The following is a 25502-nucleotide window of genomic DNA, read 5'->3' on the forward strand; positions in this document are numbered from 1 at the left end:
TGGAAAAATCCAACACTTAGTGAGCTAACAGAATACCTGAAAACTCTAGAACATAAAGAAGCAAACTCACCCAGGAGGACTAAACGGCAGAAAATAATCAAACTGAGAGTTGAAATCAACAAAATAAAAACAAAGGAAACAATACAAATACTCAATGAAACAAAGACTTGGTTCTTCGAGAAACTGAACAAAATAGACAAACCTTTATCCAAACTAACCAAAGGGCAGAGAGAGAATATCCAAATTAACAAAATCAGAAATCGAAAGGGGGCACAACAGGAACAGAAGAAATACAGAGAATCATCAGGTCATGTTTCAAAAGGCTGTACTCCAGAATATTGGAAAACTTAAAGGAATGGACAACTTTCTGAATAAATATCACTTACCAAAATTAAATCAAGATCAGATAACCAAAGTAAATAGATCTATAACTACTAAATAAATAGAAATATTTATCAAAAGTCTCCCAACCAAAAAAAAATTCCCATGCCAGGTGGTTTCAGTGCAGAATTCTACTGGATTTTCAAAGGAGAACTAATACCAATACTCCTGAAATTGTTCCACACAATAGAAACTGAAGGAATATTGCCTAACTCTTTTGATGAAGCTACAGCTACCCAGATACACAATCCACATAAAGACATTACTAAGAAATAGAATTACAGACCAATCTCACTTATAAACATTGATACAAATTACCAAATAAAATACTGGCAAACAGAATACACGAACACATCAAAAAAAAATCCACCATGATCAAGTCGGCTTCATTACAGACATGAAGGCATTGTTCAACATATAAAAATCTGTCAATAAGACCTGGATGGAGGGGGGAGGACCTTGGACTGTCCACAGGGCAGGGAACCCTGACTGCTCTTCGGACTGGAGAGGGAGGGAGAAGGAAGTGGGGGGAGAGGGAGGGAAAAGGGAGGCGCGGAGGAGAGAGAAATTTTTAAATAAATAAATGAATGAATGAATGAATGATCTGTCAATATAATCCACCATATAAACAAACTGAGAAAAAAAAGAAGACCACACGATCATCTCACTGGATGCTAAAAAAGCCTTTGACAAAATACAACATTCCTTCATCATAAAGGTCTTGGAGATAGAAGGGTTACAAGGAATATACCTAAACATAATAAAGGCAATATATAGCAAGCCAACAGCCAACATCTAAATCGAGAGAAACTCAAAGCAATTCCACTGGAATAAGGAACTAGACAAGGTTGCCAACTCTCTCCATATCTATTCAATATAGTTCTTGAGGTTCTAGCTAGAGCAATAAGACAACAAAAGGAGATGAAAGGGATACATACTGGAAAAGAATTCAAACTCTCACTATTTGCTCATGATATGATAGTTTATATAAGTGACCCCAAAATTCTACCAAGGAACTTCTACAACTCATTAACACTTTGAATAAAGGTAGCAGTATACAAGACTACCTCAAAAAAAAAAAATCAATAGTCCTCCTTTACACAGATGTTAAATGGGTTGAGAAAGAAATCAGAGAAACATCACTTTTCACAATAGCCACAAATAGCACAAAATATCTCGGAGTAACTCTAACCAAACAAGTAGAAGACTTGTATGACAAGAACTTTAAATCTTTGAAGAAAGAAATTGAAGAAGATACCAAAAGTGGAAAGATCTCCCAAGCTCTATGATAGGTAGAATTAACATAGGAAAAATGGTAATCTTATCTAAAGCAATCTACAGATTCAATGCAATGTCCATCAAAATCCCAGCAAAATTCTTCACAGACCTCGAAAGAATAATACTCAATTTCATATGGAAAAGCAAAAAGCCCAGGATAGTTGAAACAATCCTGTAAAATAAGGGAACTTCTGGAGGCATCACAATCCCTGACTTCAAACTCTACTACAGAGCTACAGTACTCAAAACAGCCTGGTATTGGTGTAAAAACAGACAGGAGGACCAATGTAACAGATTTGAAGACTCAGATATCAATCCACACACCTACGAACATTTGATTTTTAACAAAGAAGTAAAAAAAAATAAAATAAAATGGAAAAAAGAAAGCATATTCAACAAATGGTGCTGGCATAACTGGATATCAACATGTAGAAGAATGAAAATAGATTCATATCTATCACCATGCAAAAAACTCAAGTCCAAATGGATCAAAGACCTCAACATAAAACCAACCACACTGAACCTCATAGGAGAGAAAGTGGGAAGTATGCTTGAATGCACTAGCACAAGAGACCATTTCGTAAATATAATCCCAGTAGCACAGTCACAGAAAGAAACAATTAATAAATGGGACCTCCTGAAATGAGAAGCTTCTGTAAAGCAAAGGACATGGAAAAAAGACTAAGTGGCAGCCTACAGAATGGAAAAAGATTTTAACCAACTCCATGTAGGAAAAAGGGCTGATCTCCAAAATATAAAAAGAACTCAAGAAATTGGTCATCAAAAGAACAAATAAACCAGGTTAAGAAAAAAGTGACCATTACAAAAGATTCCTGTGGATCAATACAAGAAGGTAGGTGAGCAGGTGCATACATGCACACTCAAGCACAGACATGTGTACATGCACTTATAGGCACACTCTTGGCTTTTATCTTCACTGACAGTATTCCTGCACAAGCTAGAAAATCTCTAAGTTTTTCCTTGGATGAGAGACTCCCCTTTTTGACCAAAATCAGCAAAGATGAAAGTAAAAAAGTCATGTGATATTTGTGCATTTTACTAATCCAGTGTGTCAAACCCGTGTGCTTGGGGGAAAAGATTCTACTTCCTGTTTTGACTTGGCGTTAGCAAGTGAGCTGTTGAAGATACCAGTTGAGTGACAGAAAAATGTTACAGCACTTTTATTCAGGAAATTTTCTGAGAAGCTAATAATGTCACAAATTATTATGTGATAGGCAAGTTTAATAAATCAAGGATCCCATAAATAAAATACAAAGTCCATGTAAACATGAATTACGACATGCCATAAGGTAATAATTAAAATCTGCCAATAATAAAGTTGATGGGGAATTAACAACCAGAATTCCCAAGAATCCTTACATTTTAGGAAAAGGAGAAAACCCTGTATTTCAACAATAAGGGAAAGCATTTCATAGTAACATATGATCTACATTTGACATAAACTACAGAAAATTTTTGGTTAAATTTTAAGTCTATTTTATTAAAAATACATATATATGCACATAAATGAGGTATGATATATAACTAACAACTTCTACAATTTTCTAGTTTTCAAAGATGTTTCTACTTTTACTTCAAATATTTTCTCTTGAGAAAATTTTAAATTCTAGAGAAAAGATGGCATTCTAGCAGAAAGAAAAACATTTTTATTTCTTATAATATTTTTCTCATGGTGGAAATATGGAATAAATAAATCCTTCATGGGGACATATATAAAAAGCTGAGTACAATGCTCATCATAGTGTCCTGACAATATACATTAAAAAATTCTTCATAAGACATCAGCTATATGACTAATAACAGGTTAAGGTTATATTGATTTCAGTTAAATAAAAGGTAGTACAAATTGTAAACATAGAACACAAACAGACTGCACGCAAGGTGTAGGCCTTCTTCTTAGCAGACAAAATGTGTATGGATGTTCAGAGATATGAAGGTGCACACATTTTTCCATTCAAAGTACATGAAGCATTGAAAGCATAGGGTTTTCATCAGATTCAAGGAGAAAGGTCAGTAACAGGTATGTCTTATACGACATAATCAAGATTCAACAAGGGAAATCACAGAACACTTTTTTCCCTAGAGACAGGGTCTTAGTGTGTAGCCATAGCTGTCCTGGAATTCATTGTGTATACCAGGCTGTCCTTGAACAAAGGAGATCCACCTGCCTTTACCTCCTAAGTATTGGAATTAAAGGTATGTTCCACTATACCCAGAAAGAATACTATTAAAATAAAGTAATAATACTGGCTCTACATAGTAAGTATTTCTTAAAATACCAAACTCCAACTCTCAGCCCTTCAACACACAGAATGCCTCTGGCAGACACTATTTTTTTTTAACCTAACTCCCCATGGCCTAAAAACTCATCTTTAACCTAACTCCCCATGGCTAAAAACTCATCTTTACTCAAAAACTCCCCTAAATACACATGACACTAAACTCTTCTTTAAGACCAAGCAGAGCATAAACACCAAGAATAAAATGATTTGTTTTCATACCCTCTATGTTTTCTGAGAATAAAGGACTTACTGTTCACTAGCATAAAACGTGAAGAAAAATATTCAATTAACCATTAAAAATCAATACACTTCAGTACAATTACCAGTTAAAAGGATTAACTGAGCAATACTTGTCCTATAGAAGAATAGACATTATAGTTGCCTTTGAGTGACATTATTTGAGCTCAGAATCTGAAATAATTATTGTATTGTTTTCAGTAACTGTCATAAAAAATGACTAAAAACTACTGGTTTCACATATGGACATCACAGGCCCTCCTTACAGCACTGATCCTTGTTCAGATGCAAATTTAATAGGCAAAAGACTTTAACTTTATATATCACTTGGTGATAACTGTTCTTGAATCCTGAAATTAATAAATTTTCAACTCAACTTCTTAACATTCTCCCCATTAAATAACAAATTCGATGACTAGATTCATTTCATCAAAACACAAAATTCTTTTTAAAATATCATCCTTGAAGATAATAAAATACACAGAATGAAGGGAAAATGGCCTTATAGTGCATATAAATGTGAGATGATATTAGGCTGCATTTCATTACCAGTTCAAACAACTACCTGATATAACCTTTGATAAGTAAAATAAATGTTCAGAATAATGTAATTAAAGTAAACATTTCCTGTTAATGCTAGCTATTTATATTTAACAGTTGGAAAGATAAGGGAAGGGAGATGATGAAGAGAAAGGATGTGAAGAGGAGATAATATAGTTTTAATTAAGGATAAGATCTGCAACTATTCACTGAAATATGATTCTTTTCTATGACTATAATAAAGAAAAGAAAAACAGTAATACTGATTTATAAATACTCAGATAAAAAGCATTATAGCAGACTAAAAAGGTTATTCTTCCAGGGAGTAAAACTTTCCTGCCTACCATGGGAATAGGGAAGATGGTGCATATGTAATATTAAATTATTACCAAAAAGCTTTATATTTAAGTAGTAATGTCTAATTTACAAAGACCTTCAACTATATTGTACATGTCAAAGGGCTAGACACTGTACATGAGAAAAAAAAACTAGCCCTATAAGCTGGGGTGGAGAAAAATAATGCAATGGATTTTAGCCTTCAAATAGACCACAGAACAAACACACACACAAAGTATTAACAGGGAAGAAGAACAACTAAAGAGGCTAAGAGAGAGGAAGGGAGGGAAGGAGGGAAGCAGAAAGAGAGGGAGGAAATAGTAATTTTGATCATCCTAACTTTCTAGTTGGCAAACAAGATAACAGCCTCCATTTTAGAAAACATGTGAGTACAATCTAGGAGCGTTAAATATATGACTATATATAATACAGGAATATGAGTGTTAGGCATGCATATGTGCATTAAGTACTTACATGTTGCAGGTATGTGTATATGTAGGACTAGTAACATTGTATAACCTCACAAAGAAGTATTAATTTAAATAAATATAGTTTTTGTTCATCAAATTTGTAAAATATAGTTAGAAAATACATAATATATAAAAAGGTGAATTAAAAAGTTTCTATGAATCTGATTATGAATGTGAAAGGTAGAAGGCAGTTAACTTTCATATTTACAAATACAAAGACAGATATGGTAGAACACAACTGTAGTTTGAGCTATTTTGGAGAATGAAGCAGGAGGATCATTTAAGCCCATGAGTTTAAAAAAAAAATAAACCAACAAACTGGGAACACAGCGAGGGAAACAAAACAAACAAAAATTACAAAGGCACTGTACCCTTTGACACAGCAATTTTACGAAAACAAATTTATTCTGCTACTATACAATATAGACAAATCTATGGAAAAAGAAGTTAATATCATGCTAAAATAATAAATAATTGTCAATAAGGATTTTTTACTTTTAATAATGCAAAATGGAATATGATGCATTAAAATAAAAATGTACACAGAATAATAAAATCACAAAAATCACAATGTAGTATGACATGCCTATTTTGTAAAAATACAAACATATAAGCTAAACACACACAAAATTTCTAGATAAACAAGTCATGAGGAAGAGAGATTCTTCACTTTATATGGGAGACTATATTTTCTGTTTGTTTAAATGAATATAAGCCTTCTTAACTAAGAAATCTTAAAATGACTTACAAACTTCATATATTCAAGAAATAGATGTATGAATAAAATTGTACTTTGTTTCATAATTCATTTATTTTTCATGATATTAATTTAGTTATTCACCATACACACTTTGATAACTAAGTATAGCAATGTCTATAGTTAGTGTAACGGCTATAAAAGAATAAATACTCGGAGATTCTCAATATTGTTCATGATATACTCACATCTACCCTTTCTGATATTCTCCTTAGGAATTCTTTTATTAATGTACAGTGACAACCACTGTGTTCTTCACTCTTTTAAGTTATTAACTGGTATCAGCACCACTCTCGGTCCTTTATTCTCTAAGTTCATTTCATTTAAAACATTTCTGTTCTCTTTGCTAAACATGGCTGAATGAGTAAATATTTACGCAGGTGAGTAGATGCCACTAACCACCACGGGTCCTTCTAACATTTCTGTCTAATGTTCCATTTTCTCTAAAGTGTATCCTAACCTCAGTCTTATTATTCAAACTGCTAAAAAGTAAATTTGGAATTTTGAACATGCATAAGCAATCACAGTATTTGTTCTTCTCCTGAAGAAGAGGCCACAGAAAGTGACTGGTTTCCTCTGAGAGAATTCCATGAGGAAAACAACCCATGAAAGAAAAGTCTGACTGTCATCTTCTCTTCTTTCCTATTCCTACAGAGGGACCTCTCAGAAATTTCCTCTGTTGACACTAGTATCTATGCACCTTTTCAGGCTCCGTATCATCTGAGTTTAGATAAACTAGTTAAACTATTGGTAGCTTAGTTTCTTCTAATGAAAATGGTTAAGTACTCAATTCACAAGTTTTACAAGAATTAAACCCTTAAGCACGTAATACATGACAACTTTCACTAATAAACAATGAATGCTAGCTATATCATCACAATACCATAGTCTGAGGGAAAAAAAAAGTGCCTTTACCCTCTGAGCCCTCTCACCAGGTAAGAAAGAATGCTGTAGTCTCTCCTTAAAGAAATAAGTCAATCAGCTAAAAGAATCAGCCATCTTGATGTGTAAGTGATGGTTCTCATTCTAAAATTACTGTAACTACACAGAATAGCTTACATTCAGGAATCTTCCATTCTTACAAGAAAAACATTGTTCTGAACACATATGGAGATGGAAAGTTATTTAATTGCAGATCAAATATCATAAGGTGAAAATGCCCATAGTCTCTTCATTAGTGAATTACTAATTCAACAGACAATAAGATAATTATCTGGTTGAGAATCAGGTCTGGTATCTGATTCTTATTAAATTATTATGGATAAAAAATTTAAACTAGAACAGAAAATGAGTCTTAGATTCAAATAAACATTTTCTTTTTACCTATTGCTTTGGCAGTACTTGCAGATCTGTAGTGACAAACTATCACTTCATTATCTTCCCACAAGACACTGGCTTTTAACACTTCACAATGCTTCTGAGATAGCATATCTGACATAACACTTCTGCTTCTCTCCAGCATTAACAAGATAAAGAAAAGGCAGACAACTAAGAAGATAATGTTTTTTAAGTGTGAGAATCTAGTCCTCGTGAACATTTGAATTAATTATATATAAGTCATTTTAATTATTTCAAATGTAGGTAGCTGACAATCTAAATTCTATCTTACTTTTAAAGGACACGACACAATTTATCTACTCGGTATCAGCTGAGAGCAGTGATTAGCTAGCAATAAGGCGATTACACTAATATATATTAAAATATAACTGAAAGCACAGCAATTCAACAACTCCTGCCTCCTACATTTTTTTTTGGAGAGAGACAGGGCAGCCCTGGCCGTTCTGGAACTCACTATGTAGATCACGCTAGCCTTGAACTCACAGATATTTGCTTTACATCCCCCTTAAATGCTAAGATAAAATGAATGTACTACCATGCCCTGCCCAGCCATAAACAGCAATTCAACATTTTTATTTCAATGCTTTTTCTTAGGTCAGTAAAGCTAAGTAATCAAACATGGTCTTAAGGATATTTCTATATCATTATAAACCTAAATAAGATCCCTCAAAGAAACAAATATGAGGGCCTACAATGCCACCATTTCTAGAAAATCTGGTCTTCAGAGGTATCTACCATGACCAAGAAAAGAAGATCCCAGTCTTCATTCTGTCACTGTTATTAACCTAAGAAAACATTCTGTTCCAAAGATTAAAGTAAAAACTTGCTTAGTAAGAAGTTTTAGGTTGGGCCAGGTGGTGGCAGCACATGCCTTTAATCCCAGCACTCAGGAGGCAGAGACAGACAGATCTCTGTGAGCTGGAGGCAGCCTGGTCTACAAGAGCTAGTTCCAGGACAGGCTCCAAAGCTACAGAGAAACCCTGTCTCAAAAAAACAAACAAAACAAAACAAAAAACAAAGCAAACAAACAAAAAAACCCAAGAAGTTTAGGTTAACAAGAATGTAAAAAAAAAAAATAGAAAAAATAAAGGGATGTAGAGAATGTCTTAAAAGCACACAAAAACTTGATGTATATAAAATTAAAATTTTAAATACAATAAAATAAAATTTCCAATTTTCAATTAATGCACATAAATACACTACAGAATAAGTAAAAAAAAAAAAACCACTGGAGTTTTAATTAAAACCACCATTGTAGTTATCCCAAAATCTTACATTTTTAAACTACAAAAGTATTAAGTTTCTCAGTAATTATCATGCATAAAGATTGCCATATAACCACTGGGAGTAAACCAAAATCATTTCAAAGACTTTGTCCAAATACATAAATAAACTTATGAAACTATATGTTTTACTTATATTTATTTGTTTTATATATAAATATATAAAAAGTAAAATTTAATGACTTTATACATGTAGATATAATATAATTTAGTAGATAAACAGTCTTCCTGATTAATATAAACAATAAGAAGTTATTCAAATACATTACAACTCAAGTGAAGAAACTTAGGAGTCTTCCCAAACGCTTCTAAGAGACAATAAAGCTCTGTTTGTTTCTCTCACTTGTAGATGTCACCTCAAATACTCTCTATACTGTTACCACACTGCTTCATCATTAAAAGTGCACTCGTCAGCAACAAACTCTGTCAGAAGATACGTACATAAGAAATAGCTACTAAAACCCTGAGCATGCACATGTATCCAGGTTTCACATTTATATGTTTTGTACTTGATGGAGAAACCTCAGAAAAAGTTATCCGTGATGATAAAACTTGGCTTGGCACTAAACAAACAGAGAACTTTGACTATAACTGTTCCCCAAGCAACACAGTAGAACAACTAACTGGCTTCAAAGCATTTACCTTATATTAGGTATTTTAAGTCACTTAGAAATGATTTAAAGTTATGTGTAACTGCTACATCATTTCATGCCAAATATACATTACAAAAGTAATGTTTGTCTAAGTATATAATGTAACAGTATTACACATATTCAAGCTAGACAACTATCATCAGCAAATACTTCAATCCCATAAAACTGATATTTATTCAAAAATAACTGACCAGACACCATCCTCACATCCTAGCAAAAACCAGTAGTTCTGTCTCTTAGAAAAGAACTGCATATAGCAAAAATTTACATGGTTTTTCACAACTTCTTCACACATACTGACTCAAGTCCATCCACGTTGTGTTTTTACGACAATATTCCACTGCATGTACAGCTACACTGTGCTCATCTATCTTACAGGGGCTGACAATCCTGTGATGAAAATGAGCGATGCCTCTGGGACTCAAGAAACCACTGGCAAATACAGCATGGCACTTCAGCTCTACTCTGCTGCACTGGTCTCATGACGCAAGCACTACATTTTCAACAATTGCAACTTATTTACAAGTTTTGACATTACGAGGTGAAAAATCCTCCAACTTTTCTTCTTTTTTCCAAGATCATTTTGGCTATCAGAACACCTTAAGTTTGCATATAAACTGATATTAATATATGCTTTTATATTTTTACAAAATGGCACTGGCATTTTTACAAGGATTGAAGTAAATTTATAAACGGATTTGAGCAGTAATAGTGCTAGTACTCTAATTCACGAATAGAGGATGTGTTCTCATTTTTTTACGTCCTTTTGGACATCATCAATGTTTTATAGTCATCATTATTTGTGCTTTGACCTCCTTCATTAACTGTGAACTATATTGTTATTTATTTCTTTGCATTTGCTTTGTGGTAGCATGGGCTGGAGTTCTTATGCACGATGATCAGCAGTCAACTGTTCTGTAAGTAAATAAGCACAGCCTTAAACTCCATCTTCCTTCCTTGATTTCTTCCTGTGTTATCATTTACTTACTACGTAAAAGGTCTCAATATTTTATACTAGCTGACCCTGGTTTCCTTGCATCAAGCAAATAAACTATGTACCAATACAGAAAAACTGACAGGATATAACAGTAATTGAAAACATCAAAGTCTTACATCATCATTTGTAAGAGGGGTAAGCAATTATATAGAACAACATATATAGATAGATAGATAGATAATTTGTTTGCCTTTACATACATAAAACATTTATAGGAAAAAAAACACAGTAAATCAACAAAGCAAGCCAATAATCTTTTTCATAAGCGTAACTCATGTGGCATTTCTAACCAAAACTTCAGCATTAAACATAACCAAAAGAATATTTAAAAGGAAAGAAGTGCAACTTATGTATTTTGTAGCTATTTAGAACAATTAAATTTGGCCAGATACTCAGTATACAAGTATCAAACATGGGTGTCCCTCAGAGTCATATTATCTTACTAAAATGAATTCCTTGATTCCACCCTTAGAATTTCTCCATGTCCTAAGGAGTAGACCATTTAAAGCACTCTTTGCTAACTTGTCTTTAGCACATATATAAAAACCCCTTTTCTCTTCAAACCATTTGATTAGATTGCTCACAAGTCTCTCCTGATTAAAATGTTTCAATAAATTACTTAAAAGGACAAAAAAGGTGAAAGATTTATACAATCTAAAGAGGACAGAAAGGGAGAGAAAGGAAAAAATATCTTGATTGAGGGAGCCATTAAAGGGCTAGCGAGAAACGTGGCACTAGGGAAAATACCAAAAATCCACAAGGATGACCCCAGCTAAGACCCTAAGCCATTGTGGAGAGAATGCTTAAACTGGTCTTGCTGTCATCAGATTGATGATGACTACCTTAAGTATCAGCAGAGAACCTTCACCCAGCAACTGATGGAAGTAGATACAGAGATCTACAGCGAAACACTGGGCCAAGCTACCAGAGACCAATTCAAGACCAGATATCAGTTAAGACCATGATGTTGATACCCACAGAAACAGCTAATCTGAGCTTGTGGGAGCTCACTGAATCTGGATTGAATGTGGGGGAACCTTCACAGGACCAAACTAGGCCCACTGAATGTGGGGAACAGTTGTGAGGCTTGGGCAGACTGTGAAGTCACTGACAGTGGGACCAAGATTTAGTGCTTGAACTGGCATCTAGGAGTGCATTCTCTTCGGAGGGATTCCTTGCTCAGACTAGATATGGGGCTTGGTTTTGACTCTAAGTGAAGTATCAGACTTTGTTGACTCCTCACACCTGAATAGGAAAGGGGGGGGGGCGGATGGGAAGAGGTGAGGGAGTAGGAACTGGATAGATATGTAAAATGAGAAAAGATTCCAATTAAAAAATTCTTGATAAAAAAGGGGAAAAAAACCCATGAAGATTAAGATGCAGTATCTCACACTATAGTCTCAGTACTCATGTTTAGGAAAGCTGAGGCTAAGTGGGCTACATAGCAAGTTCAAGAACAACTTTGGATATTATCTCAAGGATTTACCTTCCAACACCCACTGCTCACCTACGACCCAAAAGAGAAACAAAATTAACAATAGCTGTTCCCCACATCAAGTTATAAATGTACGCAACTTCAAACAGATAGAAACTGTAGATGAATTCCATACCTAGCAGCAACTCACAGTCTTTTGAAGGATAAGCTATTTGAGCAATTAATTACAGTGAACAGAAAAGTCAATAGTAATAGCATAAGTTACCATTAAACACACAGTAGCATAACCACAGTCCCTTAAGTAAATCTAAGCTTATTCCACCAAAGCGCTAATTATTTCACATTTCAAAGGGGGTACAAACTGTTACTTACAGGTTACCTCTTAGCACATATATGGCGATCCTAGGATTTTATTATGGACATCCTAGATAAGGGTTCTAAAAATGTAAGCATGCTACTCAGGAGAGGAATTATGCTTTATATATCATTTCTAATTAATTCTCCCAGCATTTTACTTTTACACTCTCACCTATTGCATTACCTGTTTCACAGACATAGTTTGCTACAATTAATTTTCTCTATCTTTTTCATTTCCTCTGATCTGATTCAGTTATGTGCCTTAGGAATAAAACCAGGTTTCTGGCATTTCCTTACTTTATTCTGAGTAAGTATTTTTTCACTCTAAATATTATGTAAGTACAAAAGAACATTTTTGGTCAGCATATATATAAAATTCTTGTATTACTATTTCTGTTGGGTCTCAGAAAAAAACACTTATTAGTCCTACAATTAAATGATTCAGCAACCATCCACATTATCTTTGCCTTTTAACAGTTCCAATCAGTAGCAGATCTAGGTGTAATCAACAGCAGCAGGGGGCTTTAAGAAGCAAAACAAAACAAAAACAGTAGGAATCTTTACTAGAATGCAGCAATTGATACAAGGGAACATTATAGACTATTCCAAATTAACAATAAGATATTACAGTCTGATTTTATAATCAGAAGAGAAATAAAGAGGGCAACTTTAAATACTTGAAGAGGGGATAAATTTCCAACTGGTAATAAGGCTTAAAAAAAAAGTGTTTTCGCAACGAGCCTCTTGAATCTCTGAAGGGTCATTACTTCTGTTTTGGTTATTTAGTACCGTTTAGCTGACAGACTAATATTCTCCTTACCTCCTACTGCTGCCATACGTAACCAATTTCATTATCACATACTTATAAAAATTAAAGCATCTCAGAGAATAACTGACAGTGCTCTCACTCTTTGCAGGAACATTTAAATTTTTACCAGCACCATCAGGACAATCTTAAAATGTAATTTAACAAAATGTTCCCATTTCTTTCATTTTGCTGTTTCTTCTAACCCTGCCTACAGCTTGTGGGATGCGGTTTAGTGTCTGCTGCCACTCAATAGCATGCAGGTAGCATAGTGATGTATTTATACAAGGAATCAAAAGTCAGAGGTAGTATTTGATGACAACAATTTTTTACTACACAAAAATTCACTAACGGAAATGTTACCATAGTAACAGTCTAAAAACTGCACATGAGGATAGCTGACTTCATGATATAATTCTATAGCTGTTGACACCAATACTTGCAGGAGGCATCTATGAGACTTAATTCAAATCCCTTTCTATGATAAGAAGCAAAAGATGTTAGAAATGCAGCTGACAAATTTATAATCTCGACAGTTTTTTACCTTTTAGTTCTTAGAATTATATAAAACAATAAGACATTTAAAATAAGCCAAGCAATACATAGAGCATCTACAAAATATTTCACATATTCCAAACTAGAATATTAGATTTTACACATACCAAATAGTAGAATATAAATGTACCTGGCGGCAATTGCTTTCAATGTACAAAAGAGCTCATACTACATTCATACTACAATATTTTAAAATGTCAGTAAACAGATCCAAAACACTGAGTTTGGTGTCTAGGAGGACAGAGAAAAGATGACAATAACAATTATGCCATTGCTTATCTGCACATCAGTATTTTTCTTGAACAGTACTCTGTTCAGTAATGTTTCTAGACTTCTACTGTTGGAAGAATAAAGATATTAACTATAAACACAGTAAGGAAAAGTATAAAATGTTGGTAGTAGTTTATCGCCAAAATGACAAAATTGAGTTGGTGACTAAATTTTTTAATATAAAAATTTACTCTGAAAAATATTGTCATTCTTTGTTAATCTGTTACAATGAATACCTTTGTAAAAAAAAATCACGGTCTCACACCATTTAAATGCAAATTCTTAGATACGTCAGTTATCATTTTTCAGTTTTTCAATTATCATTTTTCAAACACTTAAAATTATTCTGCTAAGATACAATTTAGATAGTAAGTTTTATAACTCAATTTATTAATATTGAACCACTTCTAAGAAGTTTTTCTATGTCATCAAGAGAAGATTCCTTCCTATCTGTTGTACACTGCTGTGGGGAGGGGATTTCCTAATTTACTGTCTGTGGGATTCAGATTAAGGTGAGTGCAACACGCTTAAAAGTATAAGACCTAAAAGCAACTTCTATTTACCTTTAATGGGTTTTCCCTGTGAGGCACACATATAACAGACGATTGATTAGAAAAGCCTTGAAATTTTATTAATTTACAAAAAAGTCAAATAAACATTCAACAAAGATGCAACAGGTTGAAATGTCACTAAACAATGTACAAATTTAATAATTAGTGTCTTTGTAATTTCTTTTTGCAAAATGAATTATCACATACAAATGCTATAACTACATTAAACTTTACTTCCCAATCTTTACAAGCACACTGTAAAGTAATCTAATATGAAGGACAATGACCTTGTGAAATAGTATCATAGAGTAGTAGTTTGTTTACATACAGAATAACATTATTAAATCAAATCTCTAAAATAAGTGACTCCCATCTTTGTTTCTCATTAGCACTAATGTATTTTTGAAAAAAATATTTACTACAACAATGCTGTATCTTAAGTCATAATTGCACTTGAACATTTATCCATTAATCTTGTTGATTTCATTTGAAGGTAAAAGTTTACCTTCAAATCCTGATTATACAACCTAAGATTTTAGACTTCTAAATCACGATGAGATAATATAATACCATTAAGACCAGCTATGTTCATCTACACTAATTCACATCTATAGAAAAGCAGAATTAAATACATATTTTAATATGCAAGTGTACACATACACACAAATCCCAACACAAATAAAAAACCTTCTAATACACAAATTTACCATTTTTAGTCCTATCCAGAACCAGGAAAGCACTTCAACCTGAAATGTTTCATCATAGCAATGATGAAAACTATGATAAAATAAACATGAAATATTTCAAAATATTCAAGTTTACTAAAGCATGCATTAGTACACATCACCAGATATCATGTACATATAAAGCTATTAATAAAAAAAATCAATAAACATCACCATGACTTTTACTGCATCTAAAATAAATAATAACTACAAATTCACATGTACATTAAAATGAAACTGCCTAAACTACCAAATGCACTGTACCAATACTGCATCTACATCTAGCACTTAAAATTTTTGAGAAATGATTAAAATTGTCTGAATTGTTGAGTTTTATTTGTGAGTTCATTAAAATAATGTAACTATATTAAAATAAAAATTATGTAAGGATTAATCAATAAGAAAACAAATTATGCATATGTGAATGACTGAACAAGCAGCGCACACTCTCTCAAACACATATACACAGCCAGACGTACACAAAGAGCATCGATTTCCTCCCCCGGTTACACCATTGCTTTGCAGACAACAAGCTAATTTGGGTTCCTATCATGCATCTCATCGGTCATACAGCAATACAAAACAGAAATAAGTAAAGACGGCCATCTGCTTGTTAGCTGAAACTATAAAAGTATATCTTTTTAATAAACAATAAAATTAGTTTGACAGGGCAGAGACCACCTGAATAGAAAATCAAATATTTCATGTTATTTAAGGTGTATGTCTGCTGGCTATTAAAATACTCCTCTTTAATTTATTACAGCAACACACACAATACTCATGTCATCCTCATTTTCTAAATCAATAATCAGCACAGCATGCTTCATTAACAGTGACCAATCACGGATGAGCTGGGGATCTCATTTTACAACATGAGCATTCCTAAGACATAAACCATCTGCTACTTGTAGTAACAGAAAAATCAAATTAATCCATTCTTATCATGCATTCAGATTTTAAAGCAATTAAAGATGCTCTTAGTGTAATCGCAGCCACAGAAGTAGTTCTGTAATGAGGGAAGCAAACTCTTCACTGAACTTTCTGTCATTCTCAATACATTCGAAAACTTTACAAGCTTTTTGCACTCCAGTGGGCCATTGTTCTCTGAACACAGATGTTGAAAACAACAAGCACTTTTTATTAAACATTTAATCTTTGCATATTTGAGAGAGTTTAAATACTGAACAGTGATCAAAACATAAAACACATAAACACTAAAATTAACTGCATATTAAATGAGGCATAATGTCTGGTTTAAATGTATAGTAAGAAGAAATTTGGAGAATTTGTTCTGTTTCCTTAAACTTTTATCTTCCTCTTTTTTTTTTTAACCAAATATGAGCTGGTCCCATCTTTACACATGCAGTACCTAAATGAGTGTTACAGAGAGTATAGATTTGGGAGATTTATACAACTTTCCCCTCTAATGTGAAACTATTAAATCAACAACAAAAACTCCAGGACATAGAACATCATCATTCCCAAATAATTAACATAAGAACGTAAGACTTTAAGAAGAAAGAGGCAAGACCAATCACAGAAGTACCAAAAGGAGCAAGTTTTTTTTTAAGCAACATAGCTTTAAATTCCCGTCTGATCTTAAAAAACTAAGCCTCAAAATTGTAATTCAAGACTTTGGGAACTCTCAAGTGAATCTACTGTTTCGAGATGAATTCAAACAGCATACTGAAGGATGAGTGGAAGTTTGCAAGCTTGACATGGAAAAGGGAGAAGGCAGGAGTGATGGAGATTCTAGTTTCACTTATCACAAGGGCAAAAATAAAAAAGTCAGGCAATACACACCAGTGATGCAGAAAGACCAGCTTCCCCTCAAATGCTGATGGCAAAAGATGGCACACACACATACACACACATGCACATAAATCAATGGGTACATGCCCACTAACTCGCCAATTTAAAACTAATGTTTTAACTTGGACAGTCATGTGATAACAAAATTTGACTTAAATTGATATGAAGCTATAATCGTCCCTTCTCTAACAATATAAATAAATCATACATTTTTCCATCAGAAATTCTAATGTGTCTTCTCTTTTGTGCTGCATCTGCTACACACACACACACACACACACACACACACACACACACACACACACCATTAATAATTCCAAAATTCTAAAAAATACTAACTTTAAAAAATATTCAGTCCCCCTAATGTATTTCAAACACAGGGCTGAGGAGCAATATAAATGTATTCCTCACATTATTGGTTACAAAAACAAACCATGAAAAACTTTGCTGTCCTTTAAAGTCTACCAACATCATTTCCTACACACAAGCCTACCACTTTAGGGCTAGCATATCCTTATGTTCATCAGACATGCCATTTTTAATTCAGCATTTTAAAGAAAGAGATACAAACACATATATGATAGGATCCCTACTCTACAGGAGCATGAAATATTTGGTAAGAAGAGGTTCTGTGAAATATTCTAAGATGCAAAGGTCCAAAACACACACTACTCTAAGCAAGACCTAATTTATACACAACCTCTTTGTAAAAGAGACCTATGCAACAATACTTTTGAAAGGGCTGGGAGCTGAGTAACTACTGTATTTTTTTGTTCATTCCCATGAACCTGAGTTCATTCCCCAGAATTAATTGGGAAGGTCGCACAGACCTGTAGTTTAGTTGAAAGGGAAGGTGAGGAGTGAGAGAAGAATCTCTGAGTCATACTGGGAAGCCACTAACCTTGCCAACCAATGATCTTGTCGCAAAAAAGGAAAAAGGTGGACAGTGCCTGAGGAACCACACCAAGGTGGTGCCCTGGTTTCCATAGACACATGTGAAGTGCATAAGCAAGAACACACATACACCTAAGTCTGAAAAGAGGAAGTGTATGTGGAGCAAAGAACATGATCAACGTCTTTTACATGCATGAACATAACAGATTGCATCCCATGAGTTTGTACAATTAATGTACACTAATTAAAGGTTTCTATTTGAAAAAAGATCTTTGTAAAGAAATAAAATCACAGCAAAGTAAATCTTTGCCACTAGTCAAGAGCTCTACTGGCTACTGACATGAGGGGCTCGGCAGCAGAGAAGCTAGAATTGAGCATTACTGTCACTGCATCACACGCTCTAAGACAGTCAGGGAGAAAAGTAATGAAATGCGAGAGGCGGGAACTTTGACACAAAGATTTAGTTTGAACATATTCTACTTGAGCACAGCCATTCAGGTGTGATGTTTGTTCTTCCTCTTCTTTTCTTATAATATCTAAGAACACATTGTCTCCTATCTCCCATTGTATAACAGTTTCATACCTTGGACTGAGTAAGAACTTTTCACAAATGAACTAACCTGGATACTAAAGGCTATATTAGATTTGAATGTTGGAAAACATGTCCACTTTTGCAATAAAATCTTCCCATGCTATTATCCCTGGTTCCTTCCTTGTAAATCAGAACCCTTAAGCTAGTCTCCTTCTGATAAATACTAAATAATTTGATAATAGTTATATTAAATTGAGCTATATGAAATTAGTACTATTTAACAATTATTTTTAAATGGACAATTTGTCTTAATACACACTGAAGTTCATTTGTATTATATGAATCTTCATCATCGTTGTCTCCCTCTATGACTAGTCATTAGGCAATTCAGGGTCCCCTATTACTTACTGTGACATAAAAGTATCTGCTGAGCTTGCCTCCAGGTCTTTAGTCTGACTACCTTTGTACACATCTTGAAGACTAATATAGAAAAATCTCCATGTGCATGGGATTTGACGAGGTAAGTCTTGTTGCATACCTTCCCATCTAAGCCGTGGAATCTTATTAGAACACAACAGACTAAAATGATGTTCTTAAACATAATTTAAAAATAGCAAAGTTTTAATATTTGATAACTGAATTATCTTTATTAACTACTTAGGAAAATGTTTCATGAATGATTGTAAGACTATGTAAACCCTGAAGAGCAAAACCTGACTTTTCTTTAATTTCCCTAGAAATAATAACTGACATATACAAGTAAACTGCACTTACTGACCATCTTTCATATTCAAGAATATGAACATAATACAAAGAAAGAAAAAAAAGAAAAACAAAAACCTTTTAAATTGAGCATATTAATACACTCCTTTAATCCCAGCACCAAGGTGGCCAAGCTAAGAGGATCTCTGAGTTCATGGCCAGCCTAGTCTAAACAAAAACTTCCAGAGAGACGTAGTAAAATGCTGTCTCAAAAAAATAAATAAATAAAAGAACACCTCTAAATCACAGGTAAATGGAGATATGTAAAACCAAAGCAAATTAATGTTTTCATACGATTTAAATATAAGTCAAAATAAATTTTTCTGTCAATAACAAGAAAAAATTAAATAAATAAACAAAACTTAAAATACGTAACAAAGTATTTTGTGTGTCAACTCCCAAGTTTAATGCTAAATAAAACCATAGTGTTCTCCCCAAACCTGAAGAGGTTTATTTTCAGAATGATTTTAACCATAAATTTACTTACTTAAATTTTAATTTGTGAAAATTGTGTGGAAATTATTCATAAAATAAAATCTCCACAGAAAATAAAAGCTCACAAACTAACACAAGCAAAACATATATAAGCATATTACTTGAAATGATAATTTAACCTCAACAGTGAAGGCATTCTGAATAGCATTTAAAAGTGATCGCTTTATTAGCAGTCAGTTTCAAATGCACTTGCAGAATATGCACACAAAAGACCAAAACGATAAAATTGCTATGAGTGCTCACTCTAGCAGCACATCCACTAAAATTTGAACAATACAGATATTAGCATGGCCCCTGAGCAAGGATGACACACAGATTCCTAAAGCTCAATTAGGGAAGTGCACAGTGAAACAGATTTTATATCCTCCCTGTTAGAATGACTAAGAGCAAAGTAGCTGACAACAAATAATAGCAAGGTTGTACAAAAAGAACACTCATTCACTGTTGGTTGGAATGCAAATAGATGCAGCCACTTTAGAAATCAGTATGGATCATCAAAGCTTAAAACAAATCTACCACATGACCCATCTATACCACTCCCTGTCATCTACCCAAATGACACACCATCCTACTCAACAAATACTTGCTCAGCTACATTCACTGCTGCCCTATTCATAACAGACAAGAAAACAACCCAAATGACCATCAACAGACAAAGATATACACAGCAGAATACTACTTAGCTGTAAAGAAAACAGAAATCATGAAACTTTCAAGTATGTACAAAGACCAGAAGACAAATACCATGTGTTTTATCGCATCTGCAGTTCATGGATACAAACTTCAGATATGAATAACCACAGAAAGATGGAAAGTAAAAGTGACAAGAGGGTAGGTGCTAGAAAAAAAGATGGGATATTGAAAAGGAAATGAGGAAAATTTTTAACTAGGAAGGAGAGAGACATCAATACAGGAAAGGAACAAAAGAAGGACAAAAAGCATTAAGAATGTTTGATGAATCCTCAAGAAATCATATTATTTATATTTACTTAAAATTGTATACATGTTTATATAATAAAAACATATACATGCACACATATGTGTATGCACATACACACACACATAAATAAAATGTTGCCATTTAAATTAACAATTCTCCTCAAGAAAGCTACAGATTATAAAAACTCCAATACAGGGAGAGAGAAGGGGAGGGTTGGGGAGAGCTTGGGGGAGTGGGATGGTTGAGATGGAGGAAGAACAGATATGGGAGCAGGGAAGAAGATATCTTAATTAAGGGAGCCATTTTGGAATGGAAAACCTAACTTTGAGTTATTGGTCAGGTGACTCCTAAAACAATATAAATTACTGCTGAGGCCCTTGGTTGCCCATTAGAAGATAAAGGTAAGTTACTATTGCTGAAGACGCCACACACTTCACACGACTTAGAAGATAGGAGTTATATCTGAACTAAAAGACTCCTTCCAGTGGTTTACCTTTTTTAAAATTTTAATTGTTTTTATTTTTTTCTCCATTGACCAGGAAGCCAATGGAAGGAAATAATCAATAGTCCTATCCAGCTGTAACACCAATTATAATAAGGACAAGCATGACAGGAAGTCCCAAAATTGCAACAGTGGCACCCATACCTTGGCTGTAACCAACAGTTGTTCAGCTAGGCTTAAATTCTACTCAACAGAAAGTAAATCATGCCTGGTACTAGAAACCAAGCCAATTGTGTGTGTGTGTGTGTGTGTGTGTGTGAGAGAGAGAGAGAGAGAGAGAGAGAGAGAGAGAGAGAGAATGAGAAAGAGAGAATAATAAGAAAAAGCAAAGAAAGATTAACAATAAAACTCAAAAAGAGGTCACTGATTTTTAAAAAAAGTGTGGAAGGTCATGGGTGAAGTTGGAAGAAGGACAGGGATGGGAGAAATGACGTAATTTATATTTTAATTCAATGCGTTTAATAAAAAATAAAATAATGATTCTAGGCTTTGAGTTAAAAATGGCTAGCAGCGTCAAAAATTTTAAAAAAGTATTCTGTGTCTCCTGAAGATAACAGGACGCAAGAGTACCTACCTACCTGTGCCACCATGACCAAGGGGCTACACTAAAATACTGTCAATTTATACATCTACGTGTCAATTTAAGAATATGTAACCAAAGTTCAATAGCAACATTATTATAAAATTAGCAAAATGCTAACTCACAGGCACTCAACAGGTCAAACAACCCGAGTTCTTCTGTAGATCATTCGTAAAGAAAATAAGGAATTTGTAGAAATAACACTACAGATTAAAAAGATGCCCACATGAGTATTAACACAACAAAGTGAAATAATTTTCTGTGCTGAAAGTCAAAAGAGTGGTGACTTTGGAAAGAAGGAAGGCTGTAACTCTCAGATGCAATGAGAGAGGTTCTGTTGCAGCAGATAAAGCATTATTTTGGAGCCACGCAACATTCATAAGAATGTACAATAATTCCAGATATATGTTTTCTGTGGAATGGTTTCCTACATCTGTGTTCTATTTTATAATGAAAGGCAGAAGATTAGTTTAAAGAATTAAAAAATATAATTATATCAGACTTATCAGAAGAGAAAATAAAAATTTATCACTTTTTAAAAGGGAAAATATGTAACAAATGATGGGCTAGCATTATTCTCCAGATGTCAAGTTAAGTGGTATGATATATAACTTAACATCGACAAAGCACCTGGGAACATCTAGAGCCAAGCCTCTTGCCAACACCAAAATGGCTCCCTTAATTAAGATATCTTCTTCCCTGCTCCCATATCTGTTCTTCCTCCATCTCAACCATCCCACTCCCCCAAGCTCTCCCCAACCCTCCCCTTCTCTCTCCCCGTCCCTCTCTCCTTCCCTCCACCCCCATGCTCCCACCTTTTGCCTGGTGATTTTTGTCTGCTTCCAATTTCCAAGAGGATCTATATATGTTTTTCTTTGGGTTCACCTTCTTATTTAGCTTCTCTAGGATCACAAACTATAGGCTCAATGTCCTTTGTTTATGGCTAGAATCCACTAATGAGTGAGTACATACCATGTTCCTCTTTTTGGGTCTGGGTTATCTCACTCAGGATAGTGTTTTCTATTTCCATCCATTTGCATGCAAAATTCAAGATGTCATTGTTTTTTTACCGCTGAGCAGTACTCTAATGTGTAGATGTGTCATACTTTCTTTATCCATTCTTCCATTGAGGGGCATCTAGGTTGTTTCCAGGTTCTGGCTATTACAAATGCTGCTATGAACATAGTTGAACAAATGTTTTTGTAGTATGATTGGGCATCTCTTGGGTATATTCCCAAGAGTGGTACTGCTGGATCCTGAGGTAGGCTGAATTCCCATTTTCTGAGAAACCACCACACTGATTTCCAAAGTGGTTGTACAAGTTTGCATTCTCACCAGCAATGGATGAGTGTTCCCCTTATTCCATATCCTCTCCAGCATAGGTTATCATTGCTGTTTTTGATTTTAGCCATTCTGTCAGGTGTAAGATTACCATCTTAAAGTTGTTTTGATTTGCATTTCCCTGATAACTTAAGGAAATTGAACATGTCCTTAAGTATCTGTTGGCCATTTGAAATTCTTCTGTCGAGAATTCCCTGTTCAGTTCAGTACCCCATTTTTAACTGAGTTATTTAGAATTTTAATGTCTAGTTTCTTGAGTTCTTTATATATTTTGGAGACCAGACCTTTGTCTGATGTGGGGCTGGTGAAGATCTTCTTCCATTCAGTAGGTTGCTTTTTTTGTCTTAATGATTGTGTCCTTTGCTTTACAGAAGCTTCTCAGTTTCAGGAAGTCCCATTTATTCATCCCCAGCTGAGACCCTGGGCAGGGGAGGAGAGGGTGCATGAACTGGCCTTTTCCCGTAGTCAGACTGATGACTATCTTGAATATCACCATAGAACCTTCGTCTGGTGACAGATGGAGATAGAGACAGAGACCCACATCGGAGCACTGGACTGAGCTCCCAAGGTCCATTGAAGAACGGAAGGAGATAGAATACGAGCAAGGAAGTCAGGACCACAAGGGGTTGGTACACCCACTGAGACAGTATGCCTGAGCTAATGGGAGCTCACCAAATCCATCTGTACTTGAATTGAACAATCATGGGATTAAACTGGACCCTCTGAATGTGGCTGGCAATTGGGGCAGACTGAGGGGCCATTGATAATGGCACTGGGACCTGTTTCTACTGCATGTACTGGCTTTTTGGGATCCTAGACTATTTGGATGCATACCTTCCTAAGCCTGGATGGAGGGGGGAGGGCCTTGGACTTTCCACAGGGCAGGGTACCTTGCCTTCTCTCAGGACTGGAGCAGGGGAGAAGGGGGGGGGGGCAGGATGGAAGTGGGAGGAGGGGAGGAAGTGAAAATTTTGATTGGTATTATTTATAAAGTATTAAAATAAAAAAATGTGAAGATGACACTAAAAAAAGGAAGAAAGAAAAGAAAGCAAGATTCTTGTTAGGTTTTACCCTCAAGGTAATGGAATAGACAGTGTAACAGAAACCACAAACACATAACTAACTTAATTTTAACCTAATGCATATGTAAATATAAAGTGCCAAGGACTATGAAGGCAAAACTTCTTGACAAAAAGGAGTAATTCAACTGAATCTAAATGATTAAGTAAGCTTCCCAGTCAGTCAAACAGAAGAACAGAAGCATAAAGGTCATTAAAGGGATTTATTTCCAATCTTTCCCCAGCACTAGTTCATTGCACAACATTCCTGTGAGAATCTCATCAAACACTTATCACTTTTCCTCAGAACTCATCCAAATGGTTATCAAGTTACCCTATACACTAACAGAATAAATAAATGGATCTGGACAACAGACTTTAAGAACTCAAGTCTTGAACACATTGATCATATAATGTTTTAATTTTTATTTTGTATGTGCTAAACATCACATAGCAATACTATGCCATGCATGCCTCCTACTAAAAAGAGCAAAAAGGGAACAACAATTAAAATGAGTCAAAAGATTCCATTTAAATTTCTTAATTTATGTTCCTTGCTCAGTTAGGTGAGAAAAGATATGAAAGTTAAATTATTACCTTTAATCTATTCCTATTCTCCAATGTTTGGAATAACTAATATTTGGACATTATTATTGGCACTACTATATTATATCACATGGCCTGTTATAGGAAAATTGTATGTCTGGGGACCTGTATTAAATGGGATATAATAATTGTGCAAATTTCTGTTGTCTAAAAATATTAATTACAGATTACTAACAGCTTTAACCAGACATCAACTTTTTTGAGTGAGTTATTTCACTAAAGAATTCCCAAAATTCTTTCAGCTATTCATTAGGTTACATTTTTCTCAATCCTCCACTCAGTTAATGTATTATCATAGTTGAGGTTAGTATCAAGTAATTAATCAAATATCATATTCTCATAAATATTATTCATGAATGCTTTCTATGGAAAGATTCTAAAAGGAAAAAGAATAAGAAGAAAAAAAGAAGAAAGAAAAAAGGAAGAACAGGACGAGTAGGAAGAAGAAAAAAGAAGAAAGGAGGAGAATGAAGAGGAGGAGGAGGAAGAAAACGGAGGAGAAAGAGGAAGAAGGAAGAAGAAGAAGAAAAGAAGGAGGAGGAGGAGGAGGAGGAGGAGAAGCACCAACAGTACTGCCATATCAGTTGGAAAAGCCCAATCTATACATGGTTAGCTGCAAAAATAAAAGTACTCATGGGGGATTAAATAATGGGCCAGAAATTGAGAAACTCAATTGCAAAGAAAACCTCATTTCTATTTTTCATTTGCT

The 25502-nt window shown here is 34.3% G+C and overlaps 1 protein-coding gene and 1 non-coding gene across 8 annotated transcripts in view; one reads left to right on the plus strand and one right to left on the minus strand.

The window, feature by feature from the left end:
- Positions 1-25502, minus strand: part of Tbc1d5 (TBC1 domain family member 5) — a 436877-nt gene that overhangs the window by 292787 nt on the left and 118588 nt on the right. The gene's annotated exons all lie outside the window — the stretch shown is intronic.
- LOC142855155 (U6 spliceosomal RNA) lies at positions 20002-20106 on the plus strand. The gene has a single exon (XR_012911424.1). It is a non-coding gene; the product is annotated as a U6 spliceosomal RNA (small nuclear RNA).

The sequence above is a fragment of the Microtus pennsylvanicus genome, chromosome 7 (genome assembly GCF_037038515.1).
Source record: "Microtus pennsylvanicus isolate mMicPen1 chromosome 7, mMicPen1.hap1, whole genome shotgun sequence".
Classification (NCBI taxonomy): Eukaryota; Metazoa; Chordata; class Mammalia; order Rodentia; family Cricetidae; genus Microtus; species Microtus pennsylvanicus.